This window comes from Podarcis vaucheri, assembly GCF_965113315.1.
Source record: "Podarcis vaucheri genome assembly, chromosome: 6".
In the NCBI taxonomy this organism is placed as follows: domain Eukaryota; kingdom Metazoa; phylum Chordata; class Lepidosauria; order Squamata; family Lacertidae; genus Podarcis; species Podarcis vaucheri.
The window spans coordinates 88,182,115-88,198,759 of NC_138764.1; the positions used below are offsets into that span (position 1 = coordinate 88,182,115).

A 16,645-nucleotide genomic window follows, 5' to 3' on the forward strand; every position below is an offset into this window, starting at 1 on the left:
CAAAAAACAAAGAGGCAATGAGAGCCAGTGTGGTATAGTGGTTAGTGTGGGGGACGAAGAACTGGGAAACCAGGGTTCGAATCTCCACTCAGCCACAAAGTTCATTAGGTGACCTTCAATCAGCCTCTTAGCCAACCTCCCTCACAGGGTTGTTGTGAGGATAAAATGAGGAGGGGGGGAAAACATGTATGCTGCCTCGAGCTCCCTGGAGGAAGGGTGAGATATGAAATGAACAAATGAAGCCAAAAACATCTCAGTGAAGACTGTGTGTGCTCAGCTGATTGGCTGTTGTTGTGTGTGTGTGTGTGGGGGGAGAGACTGTGGGGGAGGGAAAATAAATAGTGTGTCATAGAGAGGGAAAATAAATAGTGTGTCATAGAGAGGGGCATGGCTGACCCCCTGGTTGCAACAGCGAGCAGAAGCATACCACACTGCAACATTTTGTCGCTGCAGCTCCCAGAATTCTTTCCTTTGATTTTTTGTTCTCTCTCTGTCTGCATGATTCAGGTTTCATAGGCTATTGCGAGGTTCCCCTTTGCTGTTGTATGACATTGAGGCTCTCCAATATATAAACTAGGAAACCCAACAGATGTCCATCCAACCTTTCCTTTAAAAGATCTCCAAGGTGTTTAGGATTGAGTTGCCAGGCCCAATTGCACTGAAAACTGTGCAGAGATAAAGACATGCACAGAGAAAACGCAGGTGAAAACCACCAGGCCATGTGAGAAACGTCCCACAGACAGGATTGTGCAGACTTTTACAACTTTGTCTAGACTAGGATTTTAAATGACATACATGGCCCCACCTTATACAATCCGTTTGTAAACATCCACCTCTGGATGGAGCAGCTGTAACGTCAGTTGACATATAGCCACTGGAGCAAATGTCTGGAACATTTTAAGGAAACCTATGCTGTATCCATTCGGATGCCATTCGGATGATATCTATAAGTATAAATTATATCTGGAGCTTGGCCCCGCAACTGTGGGTGCCTGAGGCCATGGGTGCCATGCAGTGTGCATGGCCCTGGCGCCGAAATTTGTGGGTGTCTTCATGGGGAATTTTGCGGGTCCCAGGGCCCCCAGGGAGTTGGCACCTCTGTCTAGAAGTATGTTATGCAGAAGACCAGTGCTGGATTTATTTATAAGCTCCACAAATTTTTAAAGGAAAAAAAGAACTGGATGTACATTTCCAAAATATAAGATAAAAAACAAATAAAACCTTGTGTTGTTGTTGTTTAGTCATTTAGTCGTGTCCGACTCTTCGTGACCCCATGGACCAGAGCACGCCAGGCACCTCTGTCTTCCACTGCCTCCAGCAGTTTAGTTAAACATATGCTGGTAGCGTCAAGAGCACTGTCCAACCATCTCGTCCTCTGTCGTCCCCTTCTCCTTGTGCCCTCCATCTTTCCCAACATCAGGGTCTTTTCCAGGGAGTCTTCTCTTCTCATGAGGTGGCCAAAGTATTGGAGTCTCAGCTTCACGATCTGTCCTTCCAGTGAGCACTCAGGGCTGATTCCCTTAAGAATGGATAGGTTTGATCTTCTACAGTTAAGAGCTTAATAATTATTTCACTATTAATATACAGTGGATGCTTGGGTTGCGAACGTGATTTGTGCGGGGTGCACGTTCGCAACCTGCAGCGTTCTCAACCCGCAGCAGCGAAACTGCGCACACGCGGGTTGCGATTCGGCGCTTCTGCACATGTGCAAAGTGCGATTTAGCACTTCTGTGCATGCACGACCTCCGAAACCCAGAAGTAACCCGTTCCGGTACTTCTGGGTTTTGGAGCATCCGTAACCTGAAAAAACGCAACCTGAAGCGTCTGTAACCCGAGGTATGACTGTACTTCTTCTTAACTGTATTTCAGTTCAACAATTACTTTGATAAAATACATATTTTGTTATGTGCAAATGGCTTTAGATACCTGTTAGGTCCATAAATTACCATATAGCATTTATTCAATACAAGAAACAGTGACAATTTAATAGAATCATAGAATCATAGAATCATAGAGTTGGAGGAGACCACAAGGGCCATCGAGTCCAACCCCCTGCCAAGCAGGAAACACCATCAGAGCACTCCTGACATATGGTTGTCAAGCCTCTGCTTAAAGACCTCCAAAGAAGGAGACTCCAATTTGTTGTTGACAAAGGACAGCTGGACATATAAAGGGCCCCATTACCTTCAGTAGCTAAGCCTCATCAAACCTAAATCCGGCCCTGTTGCAGGAGACATTCTACTTCCTGCTCCTAAATAAGAGAGAACAAATTCACCATTCTAGGGATTTGCAAGTTGGGGACCGCTAAGAAGATGTGCTTTGCATAGCCGAAGGTGCAGAGTCAGGTCAACCACTGGCTTAACCACGGGAAGGGAACTGAACAGCCCTGCAAAGGGACTATGGTCATGCATGTTAGAGAGTTCTCTCCGCTGAGCTGGAGGGGCTCCGTTTGCGTTTCTGCTGCGTCTGCTTATTCCCATGATGAGCATTCTTAAAAATAGCATGTGGCTTTTAAAATGTGTGACAAAAGTACACCCAGCAAATGTGTTGTAACCAGCAGCCAAACAGTTTCCATGTTTTATTTATTTAACATGTGGCATTAACAGGTTCAGAGGCGTCGCACCCATTGAATATAGCGCTTGCAGGGGAGCAAAATTAGATGAGGGCTTCTGACCTGTTTGTAGGCTTCACAGCTGCCTCTGCTTGGCCCCTGTGGGTAAAAAACAAACCAGGATGGTAGAATAGAAGGATCCAGCCTGATCCAACAGGGCTCTTGTTAGGTTCTTACATTTTTTTTTTATTTGCCTAGAGAGAGACCTATTCACCCTAAGTTGCAAGCCATACCCATTTACCATGAAGTCCACTTGGTGACCTTGGGCCAGTCACTGTCTCTCGGCCTAAGCTACGGTGTCCAATTCACCTCTAAAACTTAAAGCAGGCTCCCCACTGAAGAAGACTGCAGAACAGCACTTCTTGCACCTGATTATGTGGCCTCCGTGCTCACTGGAAGGACGGATCCTGAAGCTGAGGCTCCAATACTTTGGCCACCTCATGAGAAGAGAAGACTCCCTGGAAATGACCCTGATATTGGGAAAGATGGAGGGCACAAGGAGAAGGGGACGACAGAGGATGAGATGGTTGGATAGTGTTCTCAAAGCTACCAGCATCAGTTTGACCAAACTGTGGGAGGCAGTGGAAGACAGGAGTGCCTGGCGTGCTCTGGTCCATGGGGTCACAAAGAGTCGGACACGACTAAAAGACTAAACAACAACAGTCTCCAAAAGTTTATGCCATAATAAAATTCTTAGCCTTTAAGGGGCCACAAGAATCTTTGTTGTTTCTTTTTTCTTTTTACAAAGTATAACACTAATGCTAATGCTAATACTAATAAAATTATTATTTGTAGCCCGCCCATCTGACTGGGTCACCCCAGCCACTCTGAGTGGCTTCCAGCATATAGAAAGACATAGTAAAACCTTAAACCTTAAAAAGCTTCCCTATACAGTACTGCCTTCAGATGTCTCCTGAAGGTAATATAGTTACTCATCTCCTTGACATCTGATGGGAGGGCATTCCATAGGATGGACGCCACCACCCAGAAGGCCCTCTGCCTGGTTCCCTGTAGCTTCACTTTTCTCAGTGAGGGAACCAGCAGAAGGCCCTCGGAGTTGGACCTCAGTGTCTGGGCTGAACGACTGGGTATACAGGGCCGAGGCCGTTTGGGGCTTTAAAGGTAAGCACCAACACTTTGAATTGTGCTTGGAAAGGTACTGGGAGCCAATGTAGTGTATATTAAATGATAGAAGTCCAAATTCTCCAATTAAGGAAATGTTTACAATTGCCGGTTACATCAGATTGGCTTCCTTGAAAAGGAAGGTTGTGCATTGCCTTCTAGAAGCTTCTTTCAAGAGTGTGTTCCATAATATAGAAGCCATCATAAAGGGTCACGCCCAAATTTAGCAATATTTGATTATGATATGTGACAACATTGTCCCCTCTCCTTTACTCCAATCATTGAGATATCCCAGACAAGGTAGACATGATGGGGGAACCATGGGGTTCTCAATTTCCTGCTTCCCTTGCAATGCTAACTCAAGGTTGAAAAGCATTTGCAAGAGGAGTTTAATAGACAAGAGGAGGTGTTTAAACTGACCTCCGCCTACCAGTTTGCTCCACAAATGTCCCCCTCCCTGACAGATGATTTTTGAATTCAGACATGAGCTGGTTGGGATGTGCTAAATGGCTGTCATAATGTTAGAAAATATAGTAATGCACAAAGAACAGTGATCTGCACCACACAAACATACCTGCCAACATTCCTCCAATGAAAATAGGGGCGTCCTAAGGAAAAGCAGTGGGACGTGGGGGGCGCTGTGGGTTAAACCACAGAGCCTAGTACTTGCCGATCAGAAGGTCAGCGGTTTGAATTCCCGCGACGGGGTGAGCTCCCGTTGCTCGGTCCCTGCTTCTGCCAACATAGCAGTTTGAAAGCACGTCAAACTGCAAGTAGATAAATAGGTACCGCTCCAGCGGGAAGGTAAACGGCGTTTCTGTGCGCCTCTCTGGTTCGCCAGAAGCAGCTTAGTCATGCTGGCCACATGACCCGGAAGCTGTACGCCGGCTCCCTCGGCCAATAAAGCGAGATGAGCATGCAACCCCAGAGTTGGTCATGACTGGACCTAATGGTCAGCCTTTACCTTTAAGGAAAAGCGGGACATTCTAAGATCAGATCAGAAACCAGAATGGCTTCTGTAAATCTGGGACTGTCCCTGGAAAATAGGGACACTTGGAGGGTCTGCACACAACGTAAGAATTACTGGATTAGAAAATGTTTGGGTAGATTTCACTAGTTGTTAAATGGGTGAATGAAAGCCTGAAGCAGGGATCATTCAACAACTCACCTTGCAAAGAGTGAAGCTGGCCATATAATTAATTTCAATTAACAAGGTTCCCTATCTGTCTCACTAAGGTGCACAAATTATAGCTACTGTAAACACTTTGCAGGCAGTTCATTAATGGGAAAAGAACCTTGATCGGTAGTCTATTGATCTCATCATCTCATTCTGTACGTGCATTTCTGCACCTGGCAATTTATTATTATTATTTTTTTAAAGACCTGCAACTAACAAGGAGGAGGCATATTTAGATTTCACTGGAATATGAGTTAGTGAAATGCGACAGGGTTCGGGGCGTGAATGCATCTATATCCTTATATCTCTGCCCTTAATCAGACAAGGGAAGTAGCAAATGAATGTAGGAAATTTGCAGCAGGGTGGATAGAATCAAGAACGGGGCAGCAGCAGCAAGAAAGGGCTATCAAGTTCAAGACTTGCTCTTGGACATCTGGCTGGCACGGATGCTGCAGGTCTAGACCATGTGTAGGCAAATTAAGGCCCGAGGGCTAGATCTGGCCCAATTACCTTCTAAATCCGGCATGGGAATCAGCGTGTTTTTACATGAGTAGAATGTGTGCTTTTATTTAAAATCCATCTCTGGGTTATTTGTGGGGCATAGGAATTCATTCATTATTTTTTTCAAAATATAGTCCGGCCCTCCACAAGATCTGAGGGACAGTGGACTGGGCCCCTGCTGAAAAAGTTTGCTGACCCCTGGTCTAAACCAATCTTAGGACCAATTCAGCTCATGTTTAAGAGGGTTAAACCCCCTCGGGGTCCCTTCCAACTCTATGATTCTAAGGTCTTTTTGCACTTGGAGCTGGTGTGTCTTTTATTCCTTTTTTTCTTTCAATAATGTGCTTTAAAACTAACACCCCAGAAAGGAGCAACATGGGAAATCATGTTGCTCCAGTTTTACTTGAACTGTGGTGTTGAGGAATGTGGGGTGGGGGGGTGGGGAATATCAGTTTCTTCTCTGGGATTAAAATATCCCAGAGACTGAGGAGGAGGGATGGAGGCAGGTGCAATTTTGTGATCATTATTGGACTGGGAAATGATATGGGTGTGCATCATCCCAATTACAGAGAAGCCATCATTCAAACCATGTTGGTTCCCTCCTGTCTCCCTGTCTGGTGACGAGTCGCTACATGGGTTCCTATTATATTAATCACTGAGAGCACTTTCAAGAGCTTGACACACCTTATTGCATGTCTGCTTCACAACAGCCTTGCGAGGTAGCTAGCTGTGACGGTCTTTCCCAGAAACCTCTGGGAAACCTCTCAACCACCCCAGGACTTCAGGGGTGGGAAATCTGAGGCCTGTTGGACTACAACTCCCATCGTACATGGCCATCGGCCAGCCATGTTCTCTAGTAATGCTGGGAACTGGAGTCCAACTGGAGGGAGTTGCAGGTTGGCTGCAGTCATCTAGGGTTCCAGACTGGAGTCTTTCCCACCCATATCCGGAGGTTGTCCAGATTCAACTGTTTCTATTTTGCATGCAAAGCATGCACACCGCCATTGAGCTATGGCCCTTCCTCCAGTTGTAAGCCTTTGTAGTAGCACATCAGAGAGAACATTAGAAAATGTGGGGCTCTGCATTGCATGCATGCGAGTTGTGCAGAGTTGGGTGATCATGCCTGCTGCTTCTACCTCTGCATTGGGGTGACCAGAAGTGCTAGATTGCAATGGTGATGGAGGGGGGCAACATTCTGCATGTGACATCAGGACATTGGGAGGAGCTGAGGGAGGGGCTGAATGTGGTGGCCACATGGCTTCAATGGCCGGTGGCTCCTCTTCCTCCTCCTGGCTCCACAACCGTCAGGAGGCTTCTTCCACCCTCCTTCCTCTCCACAGCAAAAGCAGGAGGAGGAGAAGCTGGCCTTGCAGCCATGTCCCGCTCAGCTCCTCTGCCCCCTCAACATGGGGGGGAGGGGCCAGCCCCCTCCCAAAAGATATTGAAGGACCCAAAACAGCTCAGCTCCCTGCAGCTGGCACCCCCGGAGGTGACCATGTGCTCTGCTTTATAGAGGGCAGCCTTCAAGTTGAAGGGCTGACCAGTACGGGTGAGACATCCCTTCAAATAACCTTGAGAAGGGAGAGCCGCAGGGGACTTGGAACATTCCCATTGGCAGTTACAACCTAGAGAACAGACTGAACAAGCCCACAGTTCTGCTGTTCACAGCCTTCCCCGCTATGCTGACATGCAATGACTTTTTATTTAAATTATCAAGCAATCACATCTAAATCTGCACCTGTGCCTAGAAATGTTCTGATTTTATGCCAGTCTGAGCCCTCTTTTGTCCTCTTCCTTGGCCTTCCAGTTCCTCCTTTGCAGCAACACAGACGTGGACAGCCCTTTCTGCATGTTCTTGTGCACAGTGTCTACGCTCAGAGATACAAGCTGTGCACTTGTCAATGCCATCCATGCACCCTGCATGTTTGGACACAAAAGACACCTCCCATCACGTCGACTTTGTCTCCTCCTATGGACCCTGAGCTGTTCAGTTCTGAGAAACAGAATTGAAATCCGAGCCCTTCCCGATTCCCACACTTGTTCTTCTGGCTGATTTCTTTTCCAAAAGCTGCAGATCTGTGCATTCTCGTGTTACAGCTTCTGACTGGCTCCTTATCAGCCTAATTCTATCAACAGGAAACGGGGCAAGAAGCAAGAAAATCCCAAGCTATGTCTCATGTTATAATCTGATGATCAACCAGTGCTCTCTGCTTGGGGCGCATGCAGCAAAGCCCAGTCACTCCGTGTCACAAGGTCAAAGGTCATTGCCAGAGGGTAGGGAGACATACAGTCAACATGCATGGCAACCTAAATAGTGCTAAAAACTCCAAGCCAACTTTGAGATCCTCTTTGCCTAATAACCCTTCAGTAAAGCTCTTTTCACTTTGAGATCATTCCTTTCCGAACCATTGCTTATTGCTCCAGGCATGGACACGGTCGCTCAGGGATCTACACCCCTCCCTCCCTCCCTCTCCATATTCCCAAGGTCCACTGATCAGAGCCAGATGCCAAAGGGTGAGGCAAAGCCAGATGCAAAATGGTCTCTTAGAGAGTGGAGCCAAGTACCTCCAGCAGCTCAGCAGTGAAACCACTTGCACAATACACGAACAGATCTACACCTGAATTACGGCAGATCAGAGGTTCCAGTGGCCAAACAACTTGTGGTGCTAAGCATTACCTAATTAGCAACCACATCAATTTTCTTCTTCTTATTTAATAGCAAAGGCAAGGCTTTGATTTTCATCAGAGACACAGTACAATGGCTGCTGCTGCATTGCTGTTAACCACAGCACCCAACTCTTGGTTGTTGTTTTTTAAAAGAAACTGTTGAACCATCTTGTCTTTCAACTACTGGGTCCTGTTCAGGACAAACTTCTTAAACACAGAATTCTAGTGGACACCTTTATTTTAAGGAACCACAGAGATCTAGCATGGTGAGCAGGGGGGAGGAGAGACTATAGCTGTGGGGTGGGGTGGGGGAAGCTTGTGATGTCCCCTGGCATTACCCGTGGCAAAATGCCATATCAGTGGACCAGCAAGTTGAACTGTCCCCCGCAGTCACGAAATGATGATGATTTTGATTACCATAACAGCATTGCAAGACCTCTGTAATGCTATTAAGTAATCTAGCAATTAACTAATTAGAACCAGAGTGTTCCATGTACATTATTATTATTATTGATAATAATAGTAATCTGAAGAATAAAGTGCCACAGTGCACTAATGGCACAATTTAGCGATCTGTATTCACTAAAGCTCACCCCTCTTTTCTAGTCCCCTTCCTTGATAATAAAAAATAAAAAATGCTGCCCCTCTTTTGTCAATAAAAAATTGCTGCCCCTCTTTTTTCAGGGTGATGCTGGCATTGCTTTTAAAGGCTGAGATTCTGTACCCAATAACCTGGGAGATAACACATTAAGCACAGTGGGACTTACTTCGAAGTAGATATGCATGGATGCATGCTGTCAAACTTTGTGCAGCACTGTTGTTGTTTAGTCGTTTAGTCATGTCCAACTCTTCGTGACCCCATGGACCAGAGCACGCCAGGCACTCCTGTATCCCACTGCCTCCCGCAGTTTGGTCAAACTCATGCTGGTAGCTTCGAGAACACTATCCAGCCATCTCATCCTCTGTCGTCCCTTTCTTCTTGTGCCCTCCATCTTTCCCAACATCAGGGTCTTTTCCAGGGAGTCTTCTCTTCTTATGAGTTGGCCAAAGTATTGGAGCCTCAGCTTCAGGATCTGTCCTTCCAGTGAGCACTCAGGGCTGATTTCCTTAAGAATGGATAGGTTTGATCTGCTTGCCGTCCATGGGACTCTCAAGAGTCTCCTCCAGCACCATAATTCAAAAGCATCAATTCTTTGGCGATCAGCCTTCTTTATGGTCCAGCTCTCACTTCCATACATCACTACTGGGAAAACCATAGCTTTTACTATGCGGACCTTTGTTGGCAAGGTGATGTCTCTGCTTTTTAAGATGCTGTTCAGCATACATGTGCACTAAACCTCACCAGGTTTCGTTTGACCTATTCCTGGGCCTCTAGAAGCAGTGGCCCCACCAGGGCAGGACTTTGGGGCAGAAGGCCAGGGCCCCACACTAGGCAGAATGAGTAGGAGGGCCTGCCAAATGCAGCAGCACTGGGTTACCACATTATGGAATAAGACGCAAAACACATCACTATCTAAGTCCAGACTTTAAAATTACCTAACTATTCCTCTGCCCAGAAGTAAAATCTCTGAAGGTAGGATGTGTGTGTGTGTGGGGGGGGTTGTCATTGTAAGCTCCCATGCCTTTCCCCATAACTCCCATGCCTTCCCCCATAACATAAATGTTGCTGAATGTTGCAGCTGTTTTGCCATCAGTCCAGTCATATTGTGAGAGGAAACCTACAAATAAAGATTCTGCAGCTGAAACTAGAGAGAAACCATTAAAGCATATGATTGGGGGCCACAGAAGTAGCTTCTGCAGCAGCAGCAAGATTGGGAAGGAGGCATGAGAGCTCCTACCTTTCCCCACCAATATGGCACCCTTCTTCTCAACTACAACTCCCATCAGCCCCCAGGAGAGAGAGAGAGAGAGAGAGAGAGAGAGAGAGAGAGAGAGAGAAAGAGAGAGAGAGAGGCCTGCTATTGGTGCATACCCAGGATGTCCCTTCACAGCTGCCATAGTGTGCACATTCTAAGGATGCCTCAGGTACGGCGTGTGTGTCCTGATTTGCCCTCCTGAGATATGGAGCATCTCTGTGCTTTAAAGGCCAGTGCAGACATACAGTTGCCAAATGAAATAGCCGCCAGCCATGTGCAACACCAAGGGTGGGAGGGGAGAGTTGGGTTGCATTCTGAGAAATGGATATGATGTGATGCTCTAAGCGTTTCCTTTTTTTAAATAACTTTTTATTCAAAATTAAAACAAAACATATTATCCAGAAATATATCATCCTTATTCCCCCCATTTTTCCTCCCACCCCTCCCCCACCTTCCCTCCCCCTCCCCCTCCCCCCAACTTCCCTCAGTTCCAGTCTTTGATTTCTCTAAAAATGCTGTTTTCTGCATGTTACAAACTTGTATAGATCCTCAAACTATTTAGCTGATCATTATCAATAAAGAGTTTGTGAATGTTTATTCAAAACCAGCCAAGGAGTCCAGTTCGCTTTGTTGCGTCTTCAAATACTTTGTACAGGGTTCCTATTCATCTTTAAAGTCACAGTTATCCTTGTCCCGTAGCTGGTATGTCAGTTTTGCCAGTTCTGCATAATCCACCAATTTTTCTTGCCATGATTCTTTAGTTGGGGTTTCTTCAGTCTTCCATCCTTGTGCTATTAAAACTCTCGCGGCCGTTGTTGCATACATGAAGATGTTTTTCAGGTTTTTTGGCAGATCTTTCCCTACAATCCCTAATAAAAATGCTTTAGGTTTTTTTAACAAACGTTAAATGGAACATTTTCTTCAATTCGTTGTATATCATTTCCCAAAATTTTTTAATTACCTTACAATCCCACCAAATATGATAGAATGTCGCCTCCTTTCCTTACACTTCCAACATATATTTGAACTAGTTTTGTACATTTTCCCTAACTGCACTCGTGTTGTGTACCAGTTTCAGGAGAAAAAGTCTCGGTTCTAGTAATCTATGCTATGGTGCAGGTGTCTTGCTATGATCTCAGTGTTACAGAGGGGAGCCTGGAGCTGAGGTTGGCTTGGTTGAAACCAAAGGCTTCCTGCTGAGTTTATGGGTAGAAGCAAGATCTGAATTCCGGGATCAAATCAGACACTGGGATGAATGACCCTGGAAAATCAGGACACTTGGAGTGCATGGCATTAATGAACAGCTTGAAGTATCTACTGTAGCCACACAGTTGTACAGTCAGGACAGGACATGCGGGCAGAAGACCAGGGCCCGACTCAGCAGAAGGAGCAGCAGCAGCAGCAGCAGCAGCAACAAGGCTTATTATTCATACAACCTGAGAAATACACATAAGACCATTAAGTACAGCGCCAGAAATGGCTTAAGTGCATCACCACTGTGTGCCCAGAGAAAAGACATAACCCTCATGCTCCTACAAACTCTGTGATTATGGCTGAGACCGAGAAGGCTGCAGCTCAACCCTAGAACATCTGCTTGTCATGGAGAAGGTCCCAGATTCAGTCCCTGGCCTCTCCAGACAGGGCTGGGAATGTCCCCCATCTATAATAATAATAATAATAATAATAATAATAATAATAATAATAATAGTTGTTGTTGCTGTTATTGTTATTATTTGATTGTTGTTAGCCGCCCTGAGCCCGGCTTCGGCTGGGGAGGGCGGGATATAAATAAAATTTTTTATTATTATTATTATTATTATTATTATTATTATTATTATTATTATTTATTACTTATACCCCGCCCATCTGGCCAGGCCTCCCCAGCCACTCTGGGCGACTCCCAACAGAATATAAAAAACACAATAAAGCATCAAACATTAAAAACTTCCCTGAACAGGGCTGCCTTCAGATGTCTTCTAAAAGTCAGATAGTTGTTTATTTCCTTGACATCTGATGGGAGGACGTTCCACAGGGCAGGCACCACTACTGAGAAGGCCCTCTGCCTGGTTCCCTGCAACCTCGCTTCTTGCAGTGAGGGAACAGCCAGAAGGCCCTCAGAGCTGGACCTGAGTGTCTGGGATGAACGATGGGGGTGGAGATGCTACTTCAGGTATTCTGGGCCAAGGCCGTTTAGGGCTTTTAAGGTCAGCACCAACACATTGAATTGTGCTCAGAAACGTACTGGGAGCCAACGTAGGTCTTTCAGGACCGGAGTTATATGGCCTTGGTGGCCACTCCGACCAAGTCTAGCTGCCACATTCTGGATTGGTTGTAGTTTCCAGGTCACCTTCAAAAGTAGCCCCACGTAGAGTGCATTGCAATCATCCAAATCTGGAGAGCTGCTCCCAATCTATGTAGACAACACTGATCTAGTTGGACCAACGGTCTGACTCAGTATGAGGAAGCTTCCTGTCCTAGTTAGTTCTGGAATATTGCTGCTGTTACTGCTTCCACTCTTTAGCATAGGAATGGGAACTTGTGGGAATTTCCAAGACAAGAGCTTAGTGCAAGGTTCTCATGAGCGAAGGACTTCAGAGTGTTCTAATTTATTCAAGTGATTAAGCACCGAGGCATCCAGCATTGTACTGGGCACCAACTGACCTAAGGAGATGTTGAATAACACCACACATTTTGAAGCTCATGGCTTCCTCTAAAGAATCCTGGGAACTGTAGCGGATCCTTAACAATGCTACAATTCCCAGCACTCTTAACAATCTTCAGTTTCCAGGATTCCTTGGGGAAAGTCATGCACTTTAAATGTATGGTGCAGATGTGATCTATGTGCAAGCAATGATCCCAAACTGTTTGCTGTGATATTGTAAGAAGTTGGCGATCTGTGCATAAATTGCTCAATTTGCACAAAATGCTCTGTGTTTCAGAAACGCACACAAACACACAACAGGCTTGGGTCAGGACTCCAGAGCTATTTTATGTTGTTTAAGTATTGAGGTAAAAGCTGATGAATATGGTCAGATGAGCAATGTTAGACATTTCTTCTACAGAATTGCAGCATCACACACACAAAAACAACTATACATATTCAAGCCACTGGTGTAAAGTTCATAGAATCATAGAATCATAGAATCATAGAGTTGGAGGAGACCACAAGGGCCATCGAGTCCAACCCCCTGGCAAGCAGGAAACACCATCAGAGCACTCCTGACATATGGTTGTCAAGCCTCTGCTTAAAGACCTCCAAAGTAGGAGACTCCACCACACTCCTTGGCAGCAAATTCCACTGTCGAACAGCTCTTACTGTCAGGAAGTTCTTCCTAATGTTTAGGTGGAATCTTCTTTCTTGTAGTTTGGATCCATTGCTCCGTGTCCGCTTCTCCGGAGCAGCAGAAAACAACCTTTCTCCCTCCTCTATGTGACATCCTTTTATATATTTGAACATGGCTATCATATCACCCCTTAACCTCCTCTTCTCCAGGCTAAACATGCCCAGCTCCCTTAGCCGTTCCTCATAAGGCATCGTTTCCAGGCCTCATAAGGCATCGTTTCCAGTTGCTACAAAACATCTTGAGAAAAGAAGAATTAAAATCCATTTGTGATAATTAATTAAAAAGAAAAGTCACAAGATCACACAAATGGGTTGAATCTACTTTCAGACACTGGGCAGTGTTTATTCAGTCACTCTTTTCTGTTTGGAAAAGGAGTTATCTCTGACTAATGGAGAAACTGGTTGTGTCTGCACATAAGAGAGAGACGTGAAATTCAAAGAAAACTCAGAAGTGCAAGTGAACTTGTGTCAAAAGTTCCATTATGTTCCTGTAGCTATCACAAATTTTTTAGGGAAAGGTTTTGGGTGGTTTTCAACTTTTATTTGGGGTCTATCTGTTTAAATTTATTGAGCTGACTTAATCATGATCATTAATGTGCCTAACTCTGAGTAGACTCTGGGTTTACTCTGAGAATGATTTTGTTGGTTGTCTTGTCACCCTATATGTTTTTCTTAAAACTCAAACAAAACAGAATAAGGTGACAACCAGCTATGTCACTTGAAGATTTCTATGGCTGGTGTAGTTTGTATTTAAAATGAATTGGCACTGTTATGATTTTTAAAAAATGTATAATTGGTATGCATCGATCCAGATGAGCATATTGTTTAGTGATTCACCTTGATAAATTTATAATATACATTTTGTATTGATGTACATATTTTTGTTTGATACCTAAATATTGACCTGAATATTACATTAAACAAATGCATATCTTAATGACTTTGCCAGGTAGTCGTAAGCGCTTTACAGTATGCAGTTTACTTAATATGCATCAAATTTAGCCTGCAAATTTAATAATTCTTTTTTTATTTTTTTAATAAAAAGCCTGGATGCTTCATTTGTGCACATGGAGTGTTCCTAATCAAAGCATCATTTTATGCCCCTATGAATCTTGAATTTTCAAACCATTATAATAAGTTTTGAGGAACCCAAATTGAGAACCTGTGTGCATACGGGGAATTCAAGCACTGATGGGGAATGTGAGCCTAGTCATAACAAACGCATGCAGAGAGGAATGCCTGGTTTCGCTGCCGTGACTACCATCTTTCAGATTCCACAACAATAAATGGGAGGGGAGTTCCAACCAAGATGTTTCTTTTAAACATAGGAACACGAGAAGAGCCCTCAGATGGACTATTTAGCTAAGAATTGTCTACATTGCCTGGAAGAGGCTGTTTCAAACAGAGGTCTCTTTTAACCCTATATGAAGATGACGGGAATTGAACCTGGAACCTTCTGTATGCAAAGCAGATGCTCTAGGACTCAGCTAGGGCCCTTTTTGGTGAGACAGAGAAGGTTTCGTGAGAAAGAAGTGTGACGTTTGATCAAGGAATCTGATGCAAGATGTAATGAATACCCCAATGACAACAGTTGTGAGTGGGGAGAGGGATGGAGGGAGAGCAGCTATCTCCCTTCTCCTCCTCCTCCTCCTCCTCTTCCTCCCTCCTACACTAGATTATCCATCCCACCCATGACACCTTGGCTACTGCCTGCTTCAGTCCTTTGGATCTCGTCCAGGACGAAACCACAGAGCTGATCGAAAAAGATAAGTCGCCTTGTACCCAGATGCGTTTGCCAGATAAACCGCACGAACACCCTTTCCCAAGAACCCGTTCTGTGAAAAGGCTGCATCCTGCATGAACCCACCTTTCCACTGAACCTTTTCCCCAAACCAGCTAAACACAATGCGAGCAAATGACACACAGTTTCGCAGGGGCTGAGGAACGCCCTGGGCATGAGGAACAGCCTCATGCAAATCAGGCCAACTAATCCGAGCATTAGGCAGGAGGAACGTCATTCCCAATAATGCGTGCAGGGCTTCAGCGAGTCATTCACTGACAGGGGAAGAGACGGGGAATTCCCCCCATTCAGTGCTAAATATCCGTATCGCTTCTTGGGTGCTCATCCTCCCATAGAATCCTGTGGAGCTGATCCTTGCCTGGAACTGTTACAGCTATTAAGGGTCTGTGAGCTAAGGCTAAGGATATACGAATCTGCACATTTTGGTCTCTCTCTTTCTCAGTTTCCAATCTTATGTTCAGTTCTATGCATTTCCACATGAGTTTACTGGGGTGTTTTTGATTAAACCCTCATGAGAATTCACCATCCTTTCTTTTCATATACAGATGTTTGCATGTGATTTTTCCTAATGTGTACATCATTCCAAGCAATTTCCTCTAACATAATGCTTTTTTGAATGTTATTTTAACTAATAGTAAAGGTAAAGGTACCCCTGCCCGTACGGGCCAGTCTTGCCAGACTCTAGGGTTGTGCGCTCATCTCACTCTAGAGGCCGGGAGCCAGCGCTGTCCGCAGACACTTCCGGGTCACGTGGCCAGCGTGACGAAGCTGCTCTGGCGAACCGGCACCAGAGCAGCACATGGAAACGCCATTTACCTTCCCGCTATAAAGCGGTACCTATTTATCTACTTGCACCCGGGGGTGCTTTCGAACTGCTAGGTTGGCAGGCGCTGGGACCGAACGACGGGAGCGCACCCCGCCGCGGGGATTCAAACCGCCGACCATGCGATCGGCAAGTCCTAGGCACTGAGGTTTTACCCACAGCGCCACCCGTGTCCCTTTTATTTTAACTAATACATGGGTCTTAATAGACACTGTCCTCAGATATATGTATTCCACTGCACATTGTTTGGTTGGAGAATTGCCTTACAAAATTCAGAGAGGTGTGAATTTCTGTGTTGTTTCACGAAGGCTATGTATACATCATACATTTAAAGCACAGGACGTCTCCCAAAGAATCCTGGGAAATGTAGTTTCTTAAGGGTGCTGGGAATTATAGTTCTGTGAGGTGTAAGCTCACAGATCCCAGGACTATGTGGGAAAGATGTGCTTCAAATGTGCTTCAAATCTATGATGCGTGCCAAAGAGCGATTTAGGTAGGTTTGCATTAAAATGTGAACCGAACCAAATCTCTCTCCTTCCGTAGTTCAAGCCTAGATGGAAAACTTGTGTCTGAGTGACACACTTCAGGTGACAAGTCAGGCTCATGTGACTGAATATTTGTTCATTACTGCACCTATGTCCTGCCATTCCACTGAGGCGTTCAACTTTGGCAGACCTAATTCTCCTCCTCATTCATCCTCAATGCAACTATGTGAGATAGCGAAACCACAGAACTGATTGAAAA

The 16,645-nt window shown here is 45.2% G+C and overlaps 1 long non-coding RNA gene across 1 annotated transcript in view; it reads right to left on the reverse strand.

The window, feature by feature from the left end:
• Positions 1 to 3,221: 3,221 nt before the first annotated feature.
• LOC309534411 overlaps positions 3,222 to 16,645 on the reverse strand; it is a 191,276-nt gene continuing 177,852 nt past the window's right edge. Inside the window, exon 4 of the long non-coding RNA XR_014220694.1 lies at positions 3,222 to 3,275. This is a non-coding gene — a long non-coding RNA (uncharacterized lncRNA). The remainder of the gene's footprint in view (positions 3,276 to 16,645) is intronic.